At 43.6% G+C, this 25,395-nt stretch overlaps 1 protein-coding gene across 3 annotated transcripts in view; it reads left to right on the top strand.

Moving 5' to 3' along the window:
- The window catches only part of WT1 (WT1 transcription factor), a 96,356-nt gene that overhangs the window by 23,355 nt on the left and 47,606 nt on the right, over positions 1-25,395 (top strand). Inside the window, exons 1-2 of one of the 3 annotated variants that reach the window (XM_040558735.1) lie at positions 24,735-24,871; positions 25,028-25,165. The gene's annotated coding sequence lies outside the window, so the exon portion shown is untranslated. Of the gene's footprint in view, positions 1-24,734; positions 25,166-25,395 lie in introns of those variants that run through there. The other 2 variants (XM_040558733.1, XM_040558734.1) reach the window with 2 other exon arrangements.

The raw sequence follows: 25,395 nt of genomic DNA, 5'->3' as shown, positions 1-25,395 counted from the left end.
TTTAAGCCCTTCGGATACTTAAAACTGCACCAAGCACTGCTCTGGGTGACAGAGCAGCTAACAGTCCAAGGGTAGAAATGTCAGTTAAATATGGTATTCATGTGGGTAGGTCAGTACTTTGTTTTCAAGTAGTGCAGCAGCAGTTACACCAATACTGAATCTCGAGCCTACCTCTCTGTGCAGGGGTTCTCAGCCATGTCTGCAGCTTAGGGTAGGAACTAGGCCCTTCTGCACAGGCGTTCTCAGAACAGCTATCATCGTCTGGGATACCCGAGAGAGAACTGCAAAGTGAGATACGGTGATAGATAAAACAGTACTATTATTCATGTTTTTAGTAAGTTGTCTTATGATACCTCATGGTAAATATGATAGAGAAAGAAACAGCGACAAAGAGCAGTTATAGCCAGTTCCCTTGTAGTTTTGGTTTTCAAAACACTTGTAACATTTTTGGCAAAAAATGTGGGAGTGGTAGCAGCAGTGAACGAGAGAGAGAGCGAGCTTAGCCTGGAGTATAGTTTCCCTTTGCCAAGAGCAAAGAAATTATAAAAACAAATTCTTGGCTGAAAACTTAAAAGGATAGGTTTGGAATGTTATCTTAAAGAACGTTACAATCTTGGAGCTTCCAGTCATACCCCAGATAAAGCACTTTGTTTATACATTACCCCATTTCATGTACAATGGCTTCTATGGTAGATGAACTAGAAGTATTCATCCTGGCTTTGGAGGACATACAATTTAATTAGAGGTTTGCTATTTTTTCTTTCTATAATCTATTTTTATACACAACACGCATGGTGTATATTTTTGAAGCAAGAAACATTAATTAAACTGTTCAGATAAATTTTTTACTCTAGTTCTGGGATTTATTCCCTTTTCTATGTAAATGCTGAGAGCCAAGGGAAAGCAGCAGAAATATACAGGATTTACATCAGTGTGACCTACAGCAGAATCCAGAAGAGAGTTTTTAGTAAAACCTTTTGCCATCCACTTTAGACTTTGATTTTAGATTTTATCTTTGTGTTTTGTTTTAAAGAAAATGAGACTTTTAGAGTTGTCAGGATTAAGTTAATGTCACCATTTTTATACTGATGAATTACCTAAAGTGCAGCATTTGCAGAAATACGCATACCTTCATGGCTGAAGGGAGATCACCATTTGAATGGCAGTTAGCATTAACAGTAGTTGGAAGAAAAAAAAAAAAAACACTTTAGAGCAGGTGCTGAACACCTTTGTTTGTTGTTGAAAACAAATCATAAAAGGCTGAATTTAGGGCATATAGGTCTAGATAATAAGATGAGAGTACAGTTCTGCTGTTCTGGCTTCCACTGAAGTTGATAGCAAAACTGTTGACTCCACTAGCTGCAGGATTTCACTCTGCACAGAGAAGCATGGGAGATCGGCAGAAGATCTGTACATGTTTTTGAAAGCTGGTACTAAGTTTGGTTCTCCTTCGTGCAAAGGAAATACTTGTGTTCTCCCTTGAACAAATAACATTTTTGTTCCTTTTAATTCTGCTTGGTAACTTGCTATTACTTGTGCCTAATAGTGCCCAGAGACTTCAGAACAGAAGGTGTGGACTTTTCACATAAACTTGTATTGTTTTTGTGGGATCCACTTGGTGCTTCACACTTTTGCTTTAGCACTAAAAGTGAGTTGTGCTGACAGCTAGAGTAATTGCTGTGCATGGAATAAAACTGACTATCTTTGTTTTCTCACCCCAGTTCTAAAATTTAAGTGGGTTCTTGCAGATCTAAGCTGAATACGTAGATAAATTTTTGCTGTATGCAATAAAAATGGTTTATATGTTTTTCTGATGCCTAAATGTGCAGAAGACACATGTAACCATTATTGAAAGGTAAAAAAGAGAATGGGGCAGATTTAGAGGCAGTAAATTTTATTTTTATATCCTATTCTTTCTCGTTGCTTGTTATTTTTTTGAAGCTCTTCTAGTGCTTTTTCCGACTCCCCTTGAAATTAATGAGAGCCAGACTAAGTCCCAAGAGACTTTTGTAGACATTAAAAAAGATGAAACAATCTTTCCTTCAAGAAGTGACAGAGCTCTAACTTTAAAACGCGTGTTGCTAAAGGGAGTTAGGAGCCATCTACTGGTGCAGCGGGTAGGTACTCAGCCTGCGTGGAGACAGAGCTTTAAGCAAATATCAATATGTGGTAGTCCTGGCACTACATTTGTGGCAATTTCTGTCTGTTTCCACATTTGAAAATTGTTAGAAAATATGGCTAAGATGTGAAGCTGAACAAATTTGTGCTGAATGCCTCTAGAGACAAGTTGTGGACTGGGCATTTTCATAATGATCAACTTACTTAAGCCAGCAAACCACAGGGTTTTTGAAGGTCAGGTAGAGGAGGGAATGACAGCACATCTTTCTGTGAACCTTCTTATCTCACTAGTCATTTTTGTCATGTCATTACAAGCTGCCTACTACAAAAGCTCTTTTTTGTTTGTTTGTTTTTTGGCTTTTTTTTTTCCCCACAATGCTGTGTCAGTAGGTAACAGAAGGATCTGCTTTTAATGCAGCCTACTTAAGGCAGGCAGGGATGCTACCTGAGCTTTGTGCTGCTTGGCAGTAAGAGTGAGTTTCAAGAATCTCCTGCACCACTTTGGTTATTAGCTATAGGATTAGTTGTGCCCCTAACAATTACAGCTGGGTAGCAGCTGAGGGTGAGTTTTCCTCAGAAGTTCCCTGGCATCCCTTTCCTCACATTGGCATCTCTGGAAGCACATTTTGGCCACAGGCGAGAGCATTAGAAAAGCCAACTCTTTGTGATGCTTTGAAGAGATGGAAAAACATATAGCAGCATAAAGACTCACGAAGGCTTTTTGTCTGATCATTATTGACCTTAGTAAATCTTACAAAGATCTTTTATTGATTATTATTATTATATAATTTTATGACTATATATAGTGATTTTATGTTTCTTTATAATGATGTTTATTATATAATTTTATATTGAGGGGACTAGAAAACAAGTTATATAAGGGGTGGCTGAAGGAACTGTGGTTGTTTAGTCCTGAGAAAAGGAGGCTTGAAGGGACACCTTATTGCTCTCTACAACTAAGGAAAGGAGGTTGCAGTGAAGTGGGTGTTGGTCTCTTTTCTGGGGTGGCAAACAATAGCCTGCAAGGCAACAGCCTTAAGTTGTGCCAGGAGAGGTTTACATTAAGCGCCAGGAAGAATTTCTTCACAGAAAGGGAGTTTAGCCATAGGAACAGGCTGCCCAGGGAAGTGGTAGAGTTGCCATTCCTGGAGGCATTTGAGGGATGTATGGATGCGGCACTTAGGGACATACTTTAGTGGTGGACTTGGTAGTGTTAGGTGATGGTTGGACTTGCTGATTTTATGGGTCTTTTCCAACCTAAATGTTTGTATGATAACTACAAGAACATATGATAATTTCCATTGCCTGACAAAAGGAAATTACCTGTCTCTGTTACACCAGACTGTGGTAGGAACTGAAGAGAACTTGAGATGGATCAAGTTGCATGTCAGCTATGCCCAGTGTTTTCAAGCTCGTACAGCCAGAAAAAAAAAAAAAAAAAAAAAAGAAAAAAAAGAAAAAAAAAAGTGCCTGTTTAATTTTTCTTCCCTATGACACTAGAAGACTTTTAGAGAATCTTTAACTTCCATTCTTTCATGCCAAGTAGTAGTATGTAGTAGTATTTCATGAAACAATATCTAGTTGAGCCATGTACATGAGGGCAAACACTTCTGTACAGATTGTAGCAAAGCTTGTGATGAATGTAAATGGAAAAACCCACATTCTTGCTGCCTGCTGGAATGCACAGCTGCATTCCCGGAAGAGCCAGCCAGTCCAAAAACCTTCTACTGTCTTTTCTTCTTCGTTTAGCCTTGGATTAGGTGACTACTTTTTGTTTGCTTGCTTGTTTGTTAATGTCATTTGCAAGACCACCTCATGTTTATCATGAAACACCTATCTGCAGTCATGCATGTATGTGCTGTTTGGTGCTCAGAGGAAACGGTTCCTTCCTGGCACTTGCTTGCAGACAAGAAAACAGTATTTCCTCTGTATGTTAGATTCCTCAACACACACAGGTAGCTCCATGCTAAGTAAAATGCAGTGTCCATTATCTGCACAGTATGTTCAAGTTGGAGCTTGTATTGTGCTGAATCTGATATAAACATCGTTTTTCTGGACCATTGCAATAGCTATGCTTCGGTATCAAATCCTCAGACAGACTGTTGAGTTTACAGCTACCGGAACAATCTCACTGGGACAGCAGTGGGACAGTGGGTAGCTGATGTGCACTGCTTGATGCTAGTGTTGAGGCAGGGGCAGAGGGTCAGCATGGCGGACTGAAGGGACAAAGAAAATGTTTGTAAAAGAGGATTTAGAGCACGACTGGATGCAACACAGTGACTACAGGCTACATTCAGCTGATGACATCTAGCACAGAATAAGGACCAAAATACCGGGGTCTTTCAGATGTAGGATTGCACCCAGTGACTCCTGGCTCGTGTTCAGGCAGTTGCTACTGTATGCATAAGTCTGTGTTGTCGACGGAGCTGTAGAATTCAGCTCTGTATCTTCTACCAGTACTCTTCTTGAAATTATAGGTAAAACTAGAGTTAGGGTATGTTAAAGTATTTTATTGTACCTGTCATATTTTTCCCGTTAAGCAGATAAAAAATGTCATTCTTTTCAAATTAAAAGAACTGCAGAGAGAAAAAGAAATCCATATTCTAGTGCACTGCACTGTCAGCCACAGAATTTTATTTTTCAATTACGTTGTTTAAGTCGCAGAGAAACACATATTTATATAAAGTAAGGTAATTTTATAGATCTATAAAACCTGCATTTTCTCTCATGTTCCTCTCCCTATAATTTTAGACATTCAGAAAAAAAAAACACCTAAAACTGTAAAATAAATCTTCAAATGCTGCAGAAGGCTGAGCACAGCTTTTACTACATACCTCTACAATTAGAACTAATTTACTGCCCTGTGAGGTGGGGGGAAGTCTGCAAGGTACTTTTTGGATAAATATACCTCAGTAAGAAAAGCATAGCTGCTCTGTTAAAGTTATCTGCGTGTATTCAGCAAGTATCAGGGTCATTCTTACAGCTACATACCGCAGAGCGTTAATTAATGGGGCTGCAGCTGGTGGTACCACTTTGGCTGCTTCAGCCCAGCCTCTCATTTCATATTTCTCAGGTTCGTATGACCAGTCTTGGACCACATCCCATCACTTTTTCCCCCCCAAAGTACAAAAAGTACTTAAGTCTCTACTGGAAAACTGCCAGGCTTTCATAAAAAGAACAGAGCTGTTGTTTCTTTGCTATTTTTATCTTCTCTGCCAGAAAAGACACCATGTTGTATTGGCAGTTGTATATTTAAAATTGCCTTTTATGTTGAGCTTCTCAGACCAAACCCCAGGCTTTCTACAACTTGTGGATGTCCAGCATGTTGCAGACTGTAAAGATGCCCTGTAAATCTTGGGAGACTGGATTACTTTATGCAACGATTCCCTGCAATGCTCAGAGTTTCCTAAACGTCAGGAGGCACACTAGTTTGAAAAAGAGTTGGTAGGGCAGGTGTAAAGAAAAGAGCATGTGAGTCTGTGGTAAAAAGCTGGCTCCACTCACGACACCTCTTACAGCAGGAGGATGAGCACGTGACTAGATTTGGGTTGATGGCAAAATTTCCAGACCTCACTGGAAGCGGGATCTCATGGTCTGAGGCAAAATTTCCAGACCTCACTGGAAGCAGGATCTCATGGTCTGAGGAACTGGGCTGGTGCAGAGCAGTTCCGTCTTCCCGTGGTTTGTGAGAAGGAGCATCCTTCCATGAAAGCCTAGTCACTTCATCGCCACTGTGTAGGCTTTTATTCCTCAGGAGTTCTTGAGACACAGAGAGAAAGGAAGGAGTCTGCCCTCATCACTTCAAGTTCCTTTGGCCATTTACTCTTAATTTAAAGGAGTTTGACTTTTAGGAGAAAAAGCAAAGCCATAAGGAAATGAAACTCAGAAGTAAAACAAAATCCCTTTCCCTCTTTCCTAACACCTGTCTCATGACCGAAGTATGGCCAACCACCATCACTGGCCCACGTACAGTTATGGGATTCAGTTTGCCATCTGGAGAAGGTCATGGAGCTGGAGGTGAGGTGGAGTGAATGGGAAGTAAAACCAGTATTCCAGCTATCCGACAGGGAAGGGACCATAGTGCTGAATGTCCCTAGAAGAGGCTTTGTGGTTCAGCCTGCAGAACTGCTGCGGAGGATTATGCTAGTAATTCCTGAACAACATTAAACCTCCTTGAAAGTAGTTTTAGCATATACAGTTGTCATTATCAATCATTGTATCAAAGTGAAACAGCATATCTCAATATGTCAGACCCATGCTTCAGAAACGTGTATGTACTGGGATTAAGAAATGGGACATGAAGTGGCATGCAGCAATTTTTACTTTCCCCGTTCTGGCAATTTTACGTGTTTATACTGATTCTTCTTGTGTCCCACTTTGTGCCTTTTTTCTTTTCTTTGAATGATTATAAAACATTTATAGCCCGTGAAAGACAAATGGTTTTGCCATAAATATATAGCAGATTTTTTTAAACAAACAAGTTCACCGCCAGAAACATTTAAAATTAAAACTTTAACCAAACTGCAAAATTCCATAATACTTACTTACCAATACTTTTCATTCTCATGAATTATTATTTAAGATAATACTTTGGACTACGAGAGGTAAGATTTCATTGCCAAAATACACTCTGTTTCTATAAGGGCTCACTCTTGTATGTAGCTTCGAATGAATGAATAATATGACTAGCCCCTTCTATAATTGCTACAGGCCCAATTTGGGATGTGCAAAAGAGCTTGCCAAGTTATGACTTTCTGCAGGTTATTACTGATATGGTGTTCAGCCCCAAACCACCTTGGAAATAACTGTATTTAACTGTACAGCACCCCAGTGGTTTTATTCTGTTTAAAAAGAAAACTATATTATTCCCATTCAAAAAATAAAACAGAGTCAAAGTTAGTGTTCCCAGGCATTTGTCCACAGCCCGTTCCCTGTACACCAATAATTTCAGAGACCATTTGGATCCCCCAGAACCATACGTTTAAAGCTTGTCATTGAGGTGTTGTTTTAAGGCTCACTACTACAGATGTAACTTCTTGATTCAAACACCTGAACTTTGCCTCTGCCAGCCAGTTTGTGCATGCAAATGGAGCAGTGGCCTTGGCTGCAGTGAGCTCTCAGACAGGTCCCAGGATTTTTCAGAGAGGCATGCCAGAAGCAGACTCTCCAGTTGAGCTTTTGATAAGGAGGTGCAAGACTGGCAGATTAGGAGGTGTATGAATGGACAATGCACTTATGCCCTGGAATGTATTTCTACTGTTATTTACAAATTTGTTCCTTAGTGTCATTTAAATACCTATCTGCACACACATAGAAATGTTTGAAAAACAAGACCAACAGCCACTGGAATAGAGATGGTGAAAGGTTTCATGAAAGATGTCCTAACACAGGCAACACAGTTTGCTGTACAGTGCCAAGTGGAGAAAAATGTGAGCACACTTGTTCTCCACTGCTTAAAATAATCTTTTTTTATTCTTCTCTACTCTCTTAGCTCCTCAAAATCCTTATAACAACAGTTTTGAAGGTCACTTTCATTGTTCAGTGTCTACTGAATGAAAAATTCTTCGGAGGCAAACTCCTGCTTTATTGACATAATTATAGATGAAATAATTTTCATACTTAAAAAAGACTCCATTATCTTTGAGACACATGCTGAATAGAATATAGCTAGTGATTCCTCTACTTCTAAATGGAGAATGAGTTTTCTGGGAACTTGCAAAAATATGTGTTAAACAGCGCAGTCCTTAGGCCTTCTTTGCAAAGTGTAGTAACTACGAGGCAGTTTGTGATGCCCTGAAGAGGATCAGCAACAAGAGAGTTAGTTATCTTTAACTTCTTACATGCTGCTTTAAATCTTTTACTGGGAACACACTATAAGGAAGCAGATTTTTCAGTTCTTACCTACACGCAGAGCACACACCGTGGCATTTTCATTCATATGCTCCATGCTAGGCTCTGTTAACACAAAATTTGGTACTCAGAGTTGAGATCTCTTTTGTCAGTCTAACCCAGCTAATGCAACATCCTGGACAGCCTGCCTTCCCTGCTCACAAGCGCTGAGAGAAGCGGTACTTGAGGGAGCTTGCAGGCTTCATGCCTGACTGAGCAATAATTTATGACTTTTGACTGAGGTCATTGCTTGGCACACAGGGATGACCAATTGGATGGCTTAAGGACTCGAGCAGCTCAAGGGCCTTTAACATTTGTAACCAATCATAATCTGGCTGGCAAGGACCACAACAACAACAAAAAAGACACATATTCTTGTTTGGAACTATTTTAAACTAGTTTGGCTTAATTTTCTTCTTGGAGATCTATGGCTGCCATTAGATACTCTTTGATTTAGTTCCAAGGATGGGTCAAAGTCACATTTTTCTTTGATAAACCTGTTTTGGTTCCCTCATTGATGTATGCTGCTGAAAGCTGCACGTTTCTTTTCCGTCCGCTGTTACATTACCACATCAAGGAGAGCTTGAGGGGCCAGCTCTCCAGAGCTGGAAAGAGGGAATTTCATGGTGTCGGTGAGAGCACATGCAATGTGCTTCTTCACTATCTGCTGGAGCAGCAGGTCCCAGTTATCAGCACATCAGACATCACCAGTTCATTTACACCTGCACAGTGTGTATAAGGCAGAGTGTTTCAGTACAGGCATTAGTAAGGTGGTCCCTGCTGAAGAAGAGGGTGTGGTGAACCCTTAGAGAAAATATGTTTTCCTAGATTGATGCGTGGTTGTACATTGTCACCCCTGTACTGCTGAGCAGTTGGTAGCACTGGTCTGTGAAATGTGGACCTGCTCTCCCCCTGGAGGGTCTGTGCAGACAGCTCCTTCCCACTTCCATAAAACGCTCCTTTGGAAGAGATGTCTTCTGTTTTAGCATTTGGTATCTCTTGGATATGCATTGGATTCCTCCCTCTCAGTAATGTCCCTTTATTTTGTCTCACTATTTTATTTGGATTATAGAATATTTTGTAATATTTGTATTATTGCATATTGCAATGTGAGCTGCAGAACTTCCCCCTAGGCAGGGCTGGGAGAGAAGCTCTGATTATGGGAAACTGAATGCATTGTTCAGATCTTTAGAAAGTGAACACAGTCCAGGAATAAAATCATCATACTAACTGCAATGCTCTGCAAGGCTGATACAAATGTCAGTGACAATGTGCTGCTAAGTGACTTTGTTGTTGAACCTCTTGATGTAAAGAGGTACTTTGAAAGCTGGCTTTTCTATCTCAGAAGTTTCTTGCTGTATTGCATGGCTAAGGAGATATTTTTCTGATGTGTTGTGTAGGCAGCTCAAACAGCAGCAGCAAGAATTAATAGTTGTAATAATACTTAGGATAAAAGAATAATTACTCAGTTCTTATACAGAACTTTTCATCCACGGTAGTGAAACGGCATCTCTTGCACAGGAAAGTCCCATTTTATTAGGGCAGTCTTGTTTTGAAGGTGGTGATTTTTTTTTTCTATGGTATTTCACAATCCCAGAAACTTATATAGAGGATATTGGTATGTCTTGGAGGGGTTAATTTTCTCTGCTACATTTTAAGTAACTAAAATACAGATTGAAAATAAATTTCCCAGAACAGGGTCCTCTCGTTATTTGTTTTGTTATTGTTTTATTCTGCGACAGTGCCTTGGAGCCACAGCGCTGGCTCCATCCCCAGCAACAGGTGCTGTATAAATGTAGAAAAAGGTCGTCCTTGCTTCAAAAAGAGAGAAAATATTTCTGTGGCATGCAGAGGAAGCAGATACCAGGAGGGCTGTTGTTTCCCTCAAAGTAGCTCCTGAGCAAGACCTCAGTAGCAGAGTGAACTTGCACAATGAACGCATTCTTTCCTGAGAAGATCCTCTAGCTCAGAAATGTTTGTGCAATGCTCCTGAGCTAAAATCTGTGCTGGGAGCGTCAGCATGTGCCTTGAGCACTTTTGGGCTCAAACACATCGACTTAATAGAACTAAGAACTCTCCTCCCATAATATCCTAGATTTTGATGTTCATCTTACAAAGCACACATCCTCCTTTTCACATGTGGAGGTAGGAACTGAGCTCTGTGTGACTATGGTCATACAATAAGTCACTGGAAGAGCTGGGACTAGGACCTACTGCCTTGTAACCTAGTCACCTCTGCCTTGTTCACAGAAGGGTGGGGATGAAATGAGTTGTCTTCAGACTGCCAAAAATGTCAGCAGACATCCAGAGATCTCCAAACCTAAAGTGTCTCCAACGCCTTCTCATGAGTCCAGGGCCTCTTCCCCTCTGCACAGCTGCCAAAACCTCTAGCTTCCCTTCACTGACAGATTCACCAGTGCAGCTGTGTATTTTCAATGAGTAGCACAAGGAAAATTTGGGGGTGGAATATAATTAAATTTTTAAAACCCACAGGAAAGTTTCTGGTTTGTACATATTAGTCACTGAAGTTCAATTAAAGCTTTATTTCTGGAGAAGTTACCTGATGTTACCACAGATGATACAGAGGTGGTAACCAGTAAGTTAAAGTTGAACCAGTAAGAAAACTAAGAGGGCGCTCATGGAAGGATTTGTGTCAGAAGCTGGTTAGGTCTCAAGAACCTCTGGTTGGTTACTATTGCTGTGCAGAGAGCCATGGCAGCGTTCCTTTCCAGGAAGCACAGCAATAATCATCCTTCATTGTAAGTGACAGCTACTGATCTGATAGACACTACAATTCATTCAGGAGTGGACAGTACCATAACAGAGCTGGTGTCAGGACTTGGCACATGGGAAAAAATGAAAGCAGAGAATAAAACTGAGTATCTCTTTGTAAGGTGATGTATTCTAGAGTGGCCTGTGCACTTTTATATCATCAGTTTTTGACAGAGCAAAGAATTGATTTATAGCTCACAAATATGTCTGTCTGGAGTGGTTTCTGTCAGTGGGGCTTTTTTTTCCTGGCCTTCTTTTGAGTATGTCACAGGACAACTTTTTATGGGGTCCTTTATAGGAAACGAAAGAGAATCGGTTTACATCCTGCTTAGAAAAAATGACCTCAAACAACTTCTTCAAAGTTCATCACATTTCCCTAAGCACAAGTAAAAGCCCAGATAGTTAAATCGATCCCAACTAATTCAACATTTAGTAAACTCTATTCTTAGTCACACGTTCTACTGTTCCCAAGCAGAATAAAAGGTTGGTTTATAGGGGATGACAGTGCAGATGAAAAGAAACACTAAATATCCTCCTTTGGAAGGATATAAGCTCTTCTCTGGAGCATTTAGAAAAACTTGATGTTGCTGCACTTCTAGATTGATGTCATTATGCATCTTTTCCTTCCCCCCTCAGTGCTCTCAGTTCAGTTCAGCTGGCTGAGATAGATCACATCTTCTCCCGGCACAACCCTCTACAAGTGACTGGAAGCAGGACCTGAAAAGCCAGCAAATAAAGGTTTTGCAAGCCCAATATGTGTGAATAATTCCTTTTCCTAGTTTTCTTGGCTGAACTGAAAAACTGAGAAACAAATTGTTCTGGGACAGTGTAACAAATGAATCCTGGCTTCCTGGATTTGAATCCTTGCCACTGAGATCTTTGCCCACTCCTCTAACCCCTGCTCCCTATGTCTCCTGTGATTCCCTCCCCTCCCACTACCTTCCCTTGCCTTCCTGCTCCCCAGGTAAGGGCTGGGCAATGGCAGCACACATTGTAGTCAGTCCTGAGTTGCGACTGGCCAGGATGGAGCCAAACAATACAAATAGCTGCTGTGCTCACACTGCACTGCTTCATTCGGTGGAGGCACTAGTTTAAGTCGCTTTGTTTCTGTTGGGCTGCCAATTTTCCTGAAGCTTGTGTGCACTTAGCATTGCTGGTGATGTCACGTCTCTGCAGAGTTTGTCTGAGACAGATCTGAGGTTGAGAATTTATCTGAGACAGATGGACTGGCAATGCGATCACAAAATTCATGTTCCCTAATGCAACTTGCCTTCAAATGCTTTGCTTGAACAAAGATAAAATATTTTTGTTTTGCTTTCCAAGACTGGTTAACTGCTTGTGTAAAACTAAACAAATAGGTATGTGAAATGATACTTTCAATGTTTTAGTACTTTTCTGACAGTTTATGCCTATTTTGTTTTTTAAAAGTAGCAGTGGATTTATTTCTTTGCCAAGCATGGCAAAGCTAGTCCTGCCTAGTTTATATTGACTTCACAGAATTTTTGTGATCATGTTGCTATTCCTTTGATATCCCTCTCCTTGCCGTCCACATTTGACACACAGCCCAAATGTTCTGTCTTGGTGGAAGAAATATGTATCTTTGAGATTTTGTTGACTTCTTAAAAGTTTATAGTATAAGTCCAAAAGCATTTTTCTCCTCACCTTAGCATGATTTCAGGTGTACAGCTGTAAGGTAGCTTTAATTTTAATACAAAACATCAAAAATCGCAAGAGAAATGGCTAAGTACACATAGAGCGTTAATAAAACATAACCTTTTGAAATGATAAGTCATAGTGTGCCATTTCCTTAAACAAAGATCATGATTCAGTTCGGGCTTTTTTCTTGACAGATAGACATGAACACCAGGATGGAGTCTTCTGGCATGTATTGCCCTGTCATAGTTAATAATAAAGGCATTTTGTTTTCTTCTTTGTGAGCATAGCAGCCATCAACATTAATAGGTTGTGCATCCTCATCAGAAGAAGGCACAACTCTTAAATGCATAAATATCTCATTCACTAGATCCAGTTTCTCTGAAATTCATCTTCCGTTTCCTAACTCTTCCTAAAATTATAACTAGCATTTTGTAGTGCACTGTAAAAGATGATGTGATCTTGGTGTGCAGAGACATGATGTGATTAGGGTTTCTTTTCTGACCAACGGGCTTATTACTATTACTATACTGTTTTCTAGAAAACACAGCAATAAAAAGGTAACTACAGGAGGCCAACAATACTATCCTAATCTGTCTAGCTTTAGAGTAAGAAGAGTTGTACAATCTATAAAAGTGATGCAACTGTCAAAAGTGATCAGTAACTCTGAGAATAAATGTGTGGAAATTCAGGCCACTGTTTCTTAGTACCATCTGTTAAGTTGTAAAGAATTGATATTTTCTAGTAATCAGTTTTCTTCTGCTGCCATTCTTTATTTGTACTGCTGAAGCACCTAGGAACCCTGGTGACAGACAGTACCATACTGTCCTAAGCACTGTATAAACACAGAACAGAGATGAGATTCCTGCTTTTAAGGATTATGAATTCCCATAAAGTGAAATTAGTGCTTTGAAGAACATCAGTAATGACATTATCAGCTATTAATCTGTTCAGTAAATTACATGTCTTCTTTTCATGTCTTCATTTCCACATCTCATTCAGAAACATTTTCCTCCTGCGTATAACTATTATTTTTTGTCCTTCTGTAATTTATTTAATGCATTGTGTGAAATATACTAAGAGAAGCTTTACTTGCATTGAACTCTGTGATCACTCCATGCTACAGGTGAGCTTTAGTGCGTTATTCTTTGCAACATGGGAGTTTGAGAGATGATTAAGACAGGGAAGAAATGCTCATTAAACTTCAGGAAAAATATAAATGCCTCAGAACATGGGAGAGAGCGAGAAACAGGTAGATTAATAAGCATTCAAATCCAGCCTTGGTGGTATTACAAGTGTCGTTATCACACTGCTGGCTGCTTGATGTCTGGTAAAAATTGTTCACAAGGTAGTTCTTGTTCACAGGAATAGCCAAACTTGATGCTAATAGCCAAATTCGTTGCCATGGCTATGCAGAACAAACATCTCCTGTGTCCCCTGGACAGGAATCAGGCATAACACAAAGGTAGCTAATTTACTGCTCTGAATAGAAATAGGTTGAATAGAAAGCTTTGGTCAGCAAGGATACTAACCCGGTTCCAGTCATTAAGTATCCCTATATAGAGAAGTGCTGTTATGGCTGTTAAAGCACATGCACAGTTACGTGTGTACTTTCTTGATTACAGATATCAAGCTCATTTGAGCTTTCTGTTCAGAAATTTGGCAAAGAAGAGACAATGTTGTTTGCAATGGAAATGAAATTAATCATTTCTATGCATCCTTTGTCCGCCTTTGTGAATGCATAGAGGGTGTCTGTTTTGGGAAAATGTGCGGCATTTTTATCTACCTGTTCAGCTCTGCCAGTGGTGGTGAAATTCCAGAATGAAAACACCAGAGAGAGTTTCAGTGTGGCACTGTCTTGTCCAGCTGAGGAAAGGCTAAACACTCATCTGCTTGTTGCCACTGTGCTGCTAATCATAAATGGAGCTGGTGATACAAATTTGATGGGTGTGCCACAGCGCTGGGCAAGCTGGGCTGCTACTTCTAAAGGAAGGAGAGTGGGAGGTAAAAGAAACACCAGAACACATATGGAAAGCCAGGGCAACTGACGAGAGGCCCGTGAGCTGGCCAGTGAGCTCACTGGGAAGGGCAGAGGACCACTGTCCTTTAGGGAGGTTGTCTTCTCCCAGCTATAGTGACAGTCCCTGCATCTCCAGTTCCTCCACTGGCTGCAAGAGCAACTCTGGTAGGCACAAAGGAAAGGGAGGAACTGGGATAATTTTGATGTTTTGGTTGGGCTACTTGCCTTGGCAACATCCTTTTGGGCCTGTGCCTAGAAGGAGCTGTACACAGCCGTTGGTGCTCACAGCAGTTAAGCAGATAGCAAAAAGCTGTGCACCCAGTTCACAAGTGCAAAACCGACTCTATCACCTGGCAGTGGTGTATGTTCTGTCTGCAAACTACACAAAATACATTCTTAATGAACTTTTTCAGTTACAAAGGCCATTTAAATGACATATGACTTTCAAAACAAAGTATTCAACAGGGCCTATATATCTCTCCCCACTCCTATGTTTGCTTTTCTTGCTTTGGCATGTGACATTAGTGTCTGTCATTGCACATCTGAACCTTTGTCGCTTCCTCATGGGGAACACAGATCAGAGTGTTTAAGCTTTGTAATTTGGCATTGCTGGCATTTTTTGTTCATCACAAGCGTTTTCAATGATACTAATGATATTTAGCAAGTTGTGGAGGAAAAATCAAGGATAGAATCCAAAATAGCCTTGGTAATCTGAATTGCTCTCTGAATGAACTCTGAGAAGTTTAAATTAAGATACAGCATCCAGTCTTTCCGTTTGTACTAGAAGTGAGACCGTTTGCAGGTATCATTTGAGAGAAATATAATGTCAAAACAAGTTTTTGGTTTTGTTCAGAGAGGGTATGACAATTGATAAAAAATGTGTTCTATTTGTTTCCAATTTATTGAGGTATATTCATTTCCAAGACCAAAACTGCTGGCTTTTTATTTTTACGGTCTTTGTTTGAACTAAGATCCACATTCATTGTTACTGAGCTTTAATAATCTAAGGGTCACTTGAAGGGCTTTTGTTTGAGAGACCTTTCAAGCCAAGCCAAGGCAGCAGTTTAGAGAATGTTTCTTGTTTGTAGACAAAAATATATTAAAACAACCAAGGGAGCTATTACTCTTCCACATAATTATTTTTAATGTCTCATTGGACATGTATGAAATGCCTTTCAGTTCCTGTGGGAGAATTACTTTTTTGTTTTTACTTTTTGCAGCATGGCTTTTGTTAAAGTTCTATGCTGCTTTTCCATTGAGCAACGTTCGCCCCAAAAGACTTTGTAAACAGGAACAGTATCTCTAGGAATATGCTTCCAATATAACCCACAAGGTACTTAAAGATTTGTCAGTTGTCCCAGGGCCCGATACCTTGCATACCTACTGCCACCTATTTTTTTCTGGACATAATCAGGAAAGAACGTGATCCTGGTTCACGGTGGGATCAGCCCTAGAACAGCTGAGAGTCCAGGACCACATTAGGTGAGACAGAGCCAGAAGCCATCCCGGCTGCTGTTCAAGGTAGGGGAAAGGGGAGAAGGGCTAAGACTCCCCTCAGTGCGGTTCCTCTGGTAAACGCATGCCAGGTAATCAAAGCACCTTTGTGTCCTTGGCATGAAAATTATCTGCAAATGTGCTGTTGTGTAGCGTTTTCCAGTTACCTAGGAAAGACTGAAAAGGAATGCATCCTTCTCTTTTATTACAAGAACAAACTGAGGGGAGGAGAACAAATACAGAAATTGGACAAACAGGGAAAGAATAGCACTAGGGAAAGTCAGGAACCCTCCTGTAGGAACATGTTTCTAATACAAATATTTGGGCTTTGCTTGGGACATGCATGTTATGTGCCACTTTGCTGCATGGAGGTGCAGGTTAGCAGCTAGGTGCAGGTGCTTCACTTAGACATTTCCTTCCTACTGAGTGTTCACAATCCTTTAAATCTGCTGGTTGCCTGAGATGCCCTTTCCATTTTGAAAGATGCCCAGATACTTCTTGCTCAGGAGTTCCCTCAGGTCACACAGCAGTTGTCTTGACTCTGTGGCCATCTTGCCTCTCCCAGGCACGGTGGAAGTTTCACTGACCCCAAATGGACCATGCTGTTAGAGCGCTTCTTGCACACGCTTTGGGCAAGGCCCCAGAAGGCTTGAGGGCTCACTCTAAACCTGAAACCTGATATGTGTTAAAAAAGAAGTTATGGTTTATCTGTGCGTGTTGCACACAAGTCATTTAACATGTTGCAGTGCATGTAGCAGAACCAGGAATCTGTCTCCTATCTCTTTCATCAGGGCTGATGTGTCTTCTGTCAATTTACCTGTCTCTTCTGCTGTGAAGGGAAAATCAGACCCTGAGTTTGGGGAGTGATAATGTAGCTCTGTCAGTTTGGGTACCTTTCACAAACATACACCACTATCAGTGTCTTGTCATAAAGCTGATAAAGCTTAGCAAAAATGGGAGAATATATAAAAGGTATCTAGATAACTGGCCTTCCTGACTGGACTTAAACCCAGTTTCAAATATATAGTGCTCCCAGGTTTTGATGAGATAAATTACCATGTTCACCATCGTCAGATGACTAAACTTGAAGTCTTTCAACCCCTGAGCTTATGAAATAGTAGATTATGTAGGTAAAGTATAATTTGTAGTATGGTCTGGTTTGTAGAATGACCTTGCCTTATTCGTGGATAAGAACCACACATTTCTGGCAGTGAAAGGCTGTGGAAGCCTTTGCTTCAAAGTAACATGATAATAGAAGCAAAATTCTGTAATTGCCTAACACTGTGATTTGTATGTTCTGATGCTTTATGCATGAGTTACTCAAAAATAAGTGATTTAATTGGGCAAAAAGTTGTCTTTACACGAACTTCACTATCTTGGAACTTGTGTCTCAAGAATCTGTTACAAGATTATAAGCATAATATGCAGTATCTTACTGCTGGCACAGTGAGAGGAAGCTTATAAAATATTTTGTACGTAAAGATTGCTACAAATATGTGCTTAATGACACATTCCTTGAGACAGGGACCATAAAGCAGATCAGGGAATTTTTTGAAGACTCCATTAGTTGATGGCTGCCTGTGAAGTTGATCTTGCAATGTCACCCAAAGTTCCTTATCCTGATTTGACGATTTTATGGCTTTGGTTTCTCACGCAGTTATTCAAGGTGTTTTAGTCATTGGTTGGGTTTCTTTGCAGCCTTACATTTAGAGATTGCCAAATACAGTTATTTGCAGATTATTTCGTTCAACATGGAGTGCCTCTATTCTGGAGAGATGCTGTTGGATAGAGCTCAGAGGAGGACAGCAGGAAAAATGAAAAGGACTAAATACATGCAGCCTGAATAAGCAATAGGAAAAGCTGGGATGAAAGGACATAATGGTCTATATGGGACTGAAATATGTAAGCATGAGAGAGAGAAGAATTATGTCGCGTTTGGCAGGAGGATGTAATGAGTAATAGATGGAATGATGAAGGGGAAATAAAATTGGCTGAATGAAGAAAAGCTTCCTGACCACGAGATCTTGTTTGATTACTGAAGTTTCCCAGGGGACTTCTGTGATTTGGGAAAAGTTATACAAGACTATTCAAAGCCTTGCAGTACTTCACAAAGCATAGCTCTGTAGTCACCTAATAACTTGGCATCCAGGACAGGACAGTGCTTCCCATCTTTTAACTGTGTTTGAGGTTCTTTGGATTCCTTGCATTTGATGGGCAGTTCTCATCCCTTGTGTACTGGCTGGCCTATGGCTTCTCTTTTGGTTAAGATTACTAACTAATATTACGGTTCATGAAGAAAACCTACCTCCTGTGAACTCGTGCATGCAGATGCGTGTACTGTGGCTGTGGGAATGATCCTGTTCTTTTGATGCAAAGTGCAGGAGACGACAAGGTTAGATTCAGCTGTCTGAAGGGACATGATCTCTGGAGATGCATTAGGTGGCAATTGCATATGCCCTTGTGTATGTACTGATAAATCTGGGCCTAAACCTAAGCCTTCACAATACCTGGGTGGATATTATTGATAGATGGTGTTGGAGTGGAGCATATTGGAAGTATGAAATATTCTGAAACCGTTATTTGACTGGAGAGTTGTTTATGTTTAAACAGAGACTAATATTACAAGTAAAATTATTCAAGAACTTACACAACTTACACAAGAGCTTCCACTCCCTGATGAAGAATATGTAGCTATTAAAGGGTGTTCATGTCACCCATACATAGAATTATTTCAGTACAGATCTGGTGTCTTGGATAAGGTTGGCTCCAACAGTTCCTCTGAGAGGAGTTTATTTGATGAAAAATTAAGCGTGTTTTTAGCTGATATCCAACCAATTTGCTGAACTTATTTTGACTTCTGCCCAGAGGTTTTTGGAGTAACTTGATAACTGAGAATCCATTTTGATTTGAACTCTGAAGAGGCAAGCATGTAAAAGAAAAGAAACCCAGAGGTAGTGAAGACCACATGGCTTCCATGAATTGGGAAGCTCAGTTCATTGAGTTAGAAAAATGGGCTGACAGACCGTTTTCCTGGTACATCTCTTCTGGTTGGCCTTTCACTATCCTCCTTGTATTCTAACAGCTGCTCAAAGCAGTAGAACACATTTCCTCAAATAAATGTACGTAGAGATTGCAAAGGATGCTGCTGCTCAGGGTGAAGCAATGAGAGAAATATTGCTAAGAACTCGGTTTTGAAACTTTACACAATCTAACATCTGCTCTGCTCCCAAGAGCTAAGTGGTTGGAAATGTGGAAGCCCTGAGTTTTGAAACAAATCACACAAAAATGTTATGTTTTCATGTAAGTTAATACACTAATAAATCAAAAAAAAATCTTATTATAGGTATACTCCTTTGAATTATCTTCTTATTTGAAAGTAATATGTATTATCTCATGGGGGCATGATTAACTCTGTATCAATAGGTGCATAACTTGTGCATTCTGAGATATATCTAATGTCTACCAAAGAAAAAAATGAATAAATCATTTAGATCTGGAACAGTGATCACAATGGAAGTTTCATTTGCAAAGGATTTATGGAGACTTGAAGTCAGTATTATGTTTTGAATAAATGCACCATTAACTAGTATCAGATTTCCGTAGGCTTTATCTTGTTTTTTTTCTAAGCAACTGCTCATAAACTTTTTAAGTATCTTGATTAGCTTGATGGTGCTACTTCCAAATCTGTCCATACAGCTATTAAACTAAGACAGTGCAATCTATAGAAAGGAATCACACTCATTTAGCTGTTCCTTTCACTGATTCATTTAAAAATCATAAATAACAAGTTAACAGGGTTTCTTTGTGCCTTATTTTGTTTCTTTCTTTTCAACTAACATGTTAAATATTTCAAGAGAGGTTTAAATATTTCAAGAGTATTTCAAGCAGAAATTATTCCGATTTGTAATTCATCGAACGCTGTTATGGTGTAATAGGAAGGAAAAACAAGGAAGTCGTAGATATGAGCAATTTAAGAGTCTGTGACTCGATGGCTATGGCACTCTTGGTGATTTTAGTTCCTGTGTCATAACAGTACTCAGGTGAATTTAGGAGAATCAAAAATCCATAAATCTGAAGGGAAAGGAATCTCCCATGTCTCATAAAAAAAAAGAAAATGGACTTCTAAAGCAAGTTCAGCACATGGGCTCCCTCCCTCCTCTCCTTTCTTCCTGCACCTCTCCCTGCAAGGTTCGTCTCTAACTGTCCCTGCGTCAGTCTCAGCTTGAGTTTTGCAAGACCAGTCCGGGTCCCAGTCCGGGTCCCAGTCCGGGTCCCAGTGAGGTCAGCAGAGGCTGCTGCTGAATAATGAAGGTGACAAGCATGGAAATAGCCGAGTCCTGCAGTGACATGCAGATGAGGACCATACAGGACCATACAGGCACCTGCACAGCCCAGTTGGGTTGTACTCAGTCCTGTGGGGAGCACCAGGCCTTCTGTCACTGCTTGCAGAAGATCTCTCCTGGACTGAGGCACTGGAGTCATGGAGTTGACCGTTCAGCCCTGCAGTCAGACCAGACACCACATGCAGCAGTATTATACACAAGGGAGGGAATGGCCGCAAAGCTTTGGTCTTAACAAAAAATACATTGAATGAGAAGCCTCAAAATAAAGGACTTGGAAAGTTCCTGTTTTGGTTGGAGCTACACTTCTCCTGCCTGTTGCTTCCAGCTGAGATTTTTTCCAGATAAGAAAAAAAATGAGCTTATTTGCTTTTTGTGTGTATTGCTGCAATCCAGACGTATCAGTACGTACAGTCCAGAGAGAGAAAAGAGAGGTGTACCATTATATATCTGCGGTTAAGTGAAGGACTGGGTATGCTCAGTTAGGAACGAAGCTAAAGGGCTGCGCCTTGGCTCCATGGCAAGCAGCTGTGAAGGAGCCGCCCTGACGGGGCTGGGAGCAGGGGCTCAGCGTGTTGCAGCTGCTCTCCAGCTCCAGCACGTACTGCCACCCCCCCTTGCACATCGCATCGCTGGCGGATCGCACAGAGCTGTGCTGTGTAGTGCAGCAAGCGTACGAGTTTCTTTGCTTACTAAAGGTCTCAAGGCGCTCCACAAATACTGCTAGAGGCCATGGTGTTCTGGTGAAATCGCCATCACCTCTTCTATTTCTCCAGAGGATGCAGAAAGCATTGACTAGAACCCAGGAGCCTTTGTTCCTCGTCTGCTTTAGGCATCAGGCACATTATCTTCACTGCTTCTCTTTTGCAGTCACTGGACATCCATAGGATGACACAGGATGACATCCAAAGAGGATATGCTTGGCTTTCCCCGCTGCATGGTGCAAGGTGTTACACCCTGATGGACTGAAGTCCTTAAGCCCTGATTTCAGCGGAACCACTCTTGCCCTAAAGCACACTCAGTCAGGTGCTTATGTACATGAATTCTTCTGAAGTCTGTAGGATTAGAACAAAATCCTGTGAAGAGGATTGAGATCCTCAGCTGAAGTAAAACAGAATAGCCTCACTGGAGCACCACTTGTTTTCCACTGAAGAGGGCCGTTTGAAAGGGTATCTCTGTGCAGGGGTGCTGCAAAAAACGGAGCTTTGCAAGAGGAAAGTGAGATTTGGACTTTGCTTTGCTATGGTGCAGTTGTTCAACAGTGATGTTGAAACATAAGAAACATAAAAGCATGCATGGTTAGTGGTTAGCAAAACATGTTCACGTGAAGTCTACTGGAGAAACTGGTAAGGAGCCATCGTGTTCTGCACCCGCTCTGTAACGCCCTGCAGGTGGGAGACCTGTGGCTGCTCGCGGTGTCAGCTACAAACAGCCCTCGGTCAGCCGTGAGCTCCAGAAAGGCTGCAGTGTGTGAGTGGGCACAGCAGGTTCGCTTAGCTTGGATCTTTCCCACCACTTTTGAATCTTTAAATGTCTGTTTTACATTTCAGGTGTGCACCTGTATTTAAAGCCGGTATTCCAGGAGGCTGAGAATTACTAGGATCTGTGCACATAGCAGCTATTGTTTCTGATTTTTCTTCTATATTACGACAGTTAGAGTTAAGTAAGCCTTTATAGTGGGATCGGCATTCTACAACCAGGGAGAAATTAATTCCTTCGATCTCAGTCACCTTCATCTGTATAATGTGCCAAGTTTGGGAGTATTTTTTGTTTATTCCCTCCAAAAATAATAATGTTAATGCCTTCAGAACTATTAGAGATAATGCAAAGACCTGAGTGTATTATCTAGCGGCTTTTTTTTTTTCATTTTTCTTTTTTAAGTACCCACTACCTATAAGACTTCCATGTAGTAGCTTAATCGCTATTTAACAGCAGCTCCACGAGTACACCCCTTGGATATCCGCGACTTTTAAACCGTCTGAAAGGCGCCAGCGGTACCCGCCGTCCACGGACTTGTCCCGGCCGGAGCCTGGGCACGGGCAGCAGGCGCGGGGACCCTTGGCGGCCCCGTCCCTGCCGCGGGGCTCCCCCCTAGCGGCTCGCTCCCCGCTTCGGCTCCGCGGGAGCCTCGGGCCCCGCTTCCCGCCGCCGAGCCGAGCGCGGTGCCGGGGCGCTCCGCAGGTGCGGGGCCAGGCCCGGCCCGGCTCGGCTCGGCTCGGCTCATCAACTGCACGTGCTCGGGGCTCGCGGCCCGGCTCGGCGCTAATGCGGAACAAATTGAGACACATCCCCTCCGTAATTAGTTCCAGCGCTGCAAAGATTTACGGTAAAATAATGGCCCGAGCCCCGGCCACCCGCCGGCACCGGCTCTCCGCACGGCGGCACCGAGGACCCGGACCGGCGGCGGGGCCCGTAGCGGGACGCCCGCCCGCGGGGGGCGCTGCGAGACGGCTCCGGGCGGCGCGGGGGCGGCCCCTTCCCTGTCCGGCCCGGCCCGGCCCGGCCTGGCCCCGCTCCGCTCCTTCCCTCCGCGCGTCGGCAGAGCCGCCTTGCTGCCCCGCGGGGGGAGGCGAGCGGGGCCGGGTGGAGTGCCGCTGCCCCTCCGCCCCGCCGGGGGAGGCCGGCGGCTCCCGGCTCCCCTGGTGCCCGCAGCCCCCGGAGCTCCTGAGGGGCGCAGGATCGGGCCCGCGGTGCCGGGTTCCTGCCCCTCTCCCCCAGCCCCTCGGCGCTCCTGGAGATGGTCCGCAGCTTTGTTTCTGCTGCTCTTGGCACTTAAATAATCAAACTCTGATCGGCTCCCTGAGTGAAAGGAGACAGATCCCCCTGTGTGCCGAGAGCGGCTGGAACAGGATTGGAAGCGCTGGGGATTTATCTCTGTTTAAACCAGTCTCCTCCAGCTTCTTACCGCGAGGGGATCGTTTATGGAGGTCAGCAAAGCGCAGTGAGAATTCCCGGCCCGCTAACCGGTTAGCGTGGCAGGAAGCTGCTTCAGCGGGGCTCAGCTCCCAGCAGGTTCCCCAGCCCGGGTTTCCCGGGATCGAGTGGGGCTCTCCGCAGAATAATGCTCGCCCAAGAAATACCTGTTGTTTGCTTTCTTAGCGTTGGCCTTCGAGCACAGTCGAAGATGGACCGTTTGTCCGGAATTCCCATAGCTAGGGAGTAGCGTGCCAAACAATTCACCCCAATTGCTGCCCGGCAGAGACTTGGATCGGGTCGAGTTTGAAGGGGAGAGGGCGCAAAGTCCCTGCCCTCCTGGGTCGGGAGCCGGCAGAGCAGCCGCTGCTGCCCCGCGCTGCCCTCTCCCCGCTCCGTGCTTCGGCTTTGGCACCGAGGCCGGGATGGGGACGGCCGGGTGTCCGGCCGCGGGGTGATTCAGAGGGAGACCGGGATCGGGGTCGGCGCCTCCGGGAGGACGCGGGCGATGTCCCCCGGCCTGCCGGGGCGTCTCGGAGGGGACCGGCTGCCCCCGGGACCTGCCGCCGCCAGCGCTCCTGGCATGGGCCGCCGGTGAGTGGCTCCGGCTGGAAAAGTGCCCCTTCTCCGCAATGGAGCGGGAGGTGTTATCCCTCCCAGATGCGGGATGCAATGAACTGGCTGCGGGAAGCGGCTCCGGCTGTTTGCCTAAAGCCTCCCGCCCGGCGCGGGGTAGGAGGGTCCGTGTTCCCTTCTCGGGCTGCCCCGCTCCGCTCCGCCGAGGCTGGCCCGGCACATCTCCGGGGCGTGCTCGCCCGTTCCGTGCCGGGCCGCTCCGTGCCTCGGCAGGCTGCTGTGCTCCTGCAGGAGGCAGATGCCGGTGTCCGGCGCTGTGCCCGGCCGAGCTGGCGACCCCGAGCCCCCCGGCCGTGCCCTGCTTTCCCCGCTATCGCTGCGGGCTCTGCCGGGAGCCGCGGGGAGGGAGGATGCGCTGATGGCCACGGGCGCTTTTTGTTTCAGCGCTTGGTTGTATCCGCTGGGGAATGAGAGAGAGGCGACGGTGTGGAAGGACTTCGGCTGCTCTTCTTTCTAGGTGGAAGAACGCAGTCCTAAGCGATCAAGAAAACGTTGTTCCTTCCCTTCCCGGGAGATTTAGCAAGCCAGGTTATTTCAAGAAAAGAGAAAAGCGCGCTAGCTAGAAAAATGTTCTGCTGCGGGAAGGACTTTCTGTTTGTGCTAAGTCTAGTTTTCACGTGAAATAAAATACTCTGCTTAGATTGACCAAAGCCTTGTATGTATGTATGTGTGTGTATATGTATGTACTTTGTCGATTTTAGAGCCGGCGGTTAACGGGATGCCGATTCTGCACCTTTCCCCGGTCCCCCGGGGGAGCCCTTGGGTGTGGGGCCAGGGGACCGGGGGCACGGGGAGGGCAGAACAGACACGGAGGCAGCAGGGCGAGCGAAGGGGAGCGCACTGCCCGCCCTACGTGTGGGGTGCAGCTACCGACCCCCTTCCGAGGTTGTTTTAGTTGTGTGTGTACTCGTAAAAAGCAGCGGAGCCTGTAGACTTAGACGATCTTTAATATTGGCACAGATAATCTCCAAATCTTTCGCTGTTATACTACAAGCGAATTCCTGTAACAACAAGGTTTATTAACACATCAAAACAGGTGATTTAAAAGCAATTTGTCTGAGGACGGTTTGTGAAAATTAAAACCGTTTCACCCATAACAAAACCCGACGGTTTTGGTTAAGAAGTTTAAAGAGAAAATGAAATTACACTTGGTTCCTCTAATAACGGGCCGTTTTAATTTATTCTGTTGCAGCATTTACCGTCTGAATTTTAAGACGTCGCTTCAAGGTCGGCGATGCTCTGTGACAACCTTTAGTGCCGCGGGGGAAAGGGAAGGTCGCGGCGTAAATTGCCACCGGGAAGACATCGGGGTCGATCCGTGCAGCGGCAGGTAAAGGCTCCCCGCCTCGGGGTTAAGCTTCAGCCTCCCCCTGGGGTCGCGGCAGGGACATTTGGGGTCCGGGGGTGGGGGCTGCGTGCCGCTGGCTGGGCGCTGGGCGATCCTCGTGCCCCGCAGCGGGCAGCGACGGGAGCGGCACGGCCCGGGGCGCGGTGCTGCCGCTCCTCCTCCGCACGCTCCGGTTTGCGAGCGCGCTGCATCGAAATGCAGCCCCGAGGAGC

Source organism: Cygnus olor, chromosome 5, assembly GCF_009769625.2.
Source record: "Cygnus olor isolate bCygOlo1 chromosome 5, bCygOlo1.pri.v2, whole genome shotgun sequence".
In the NCBI taxonomy this organism is placed as follows: Eukaryota; Metazoa; Chordata; class Aves; order Anseriformes; family Anatidae; genus Cygnus; species Cygnus olor.
Note: the sequence above shows the minus strand (reverse complement) of the source record. Positions and strands in the feature narration are given on the sequence as shown.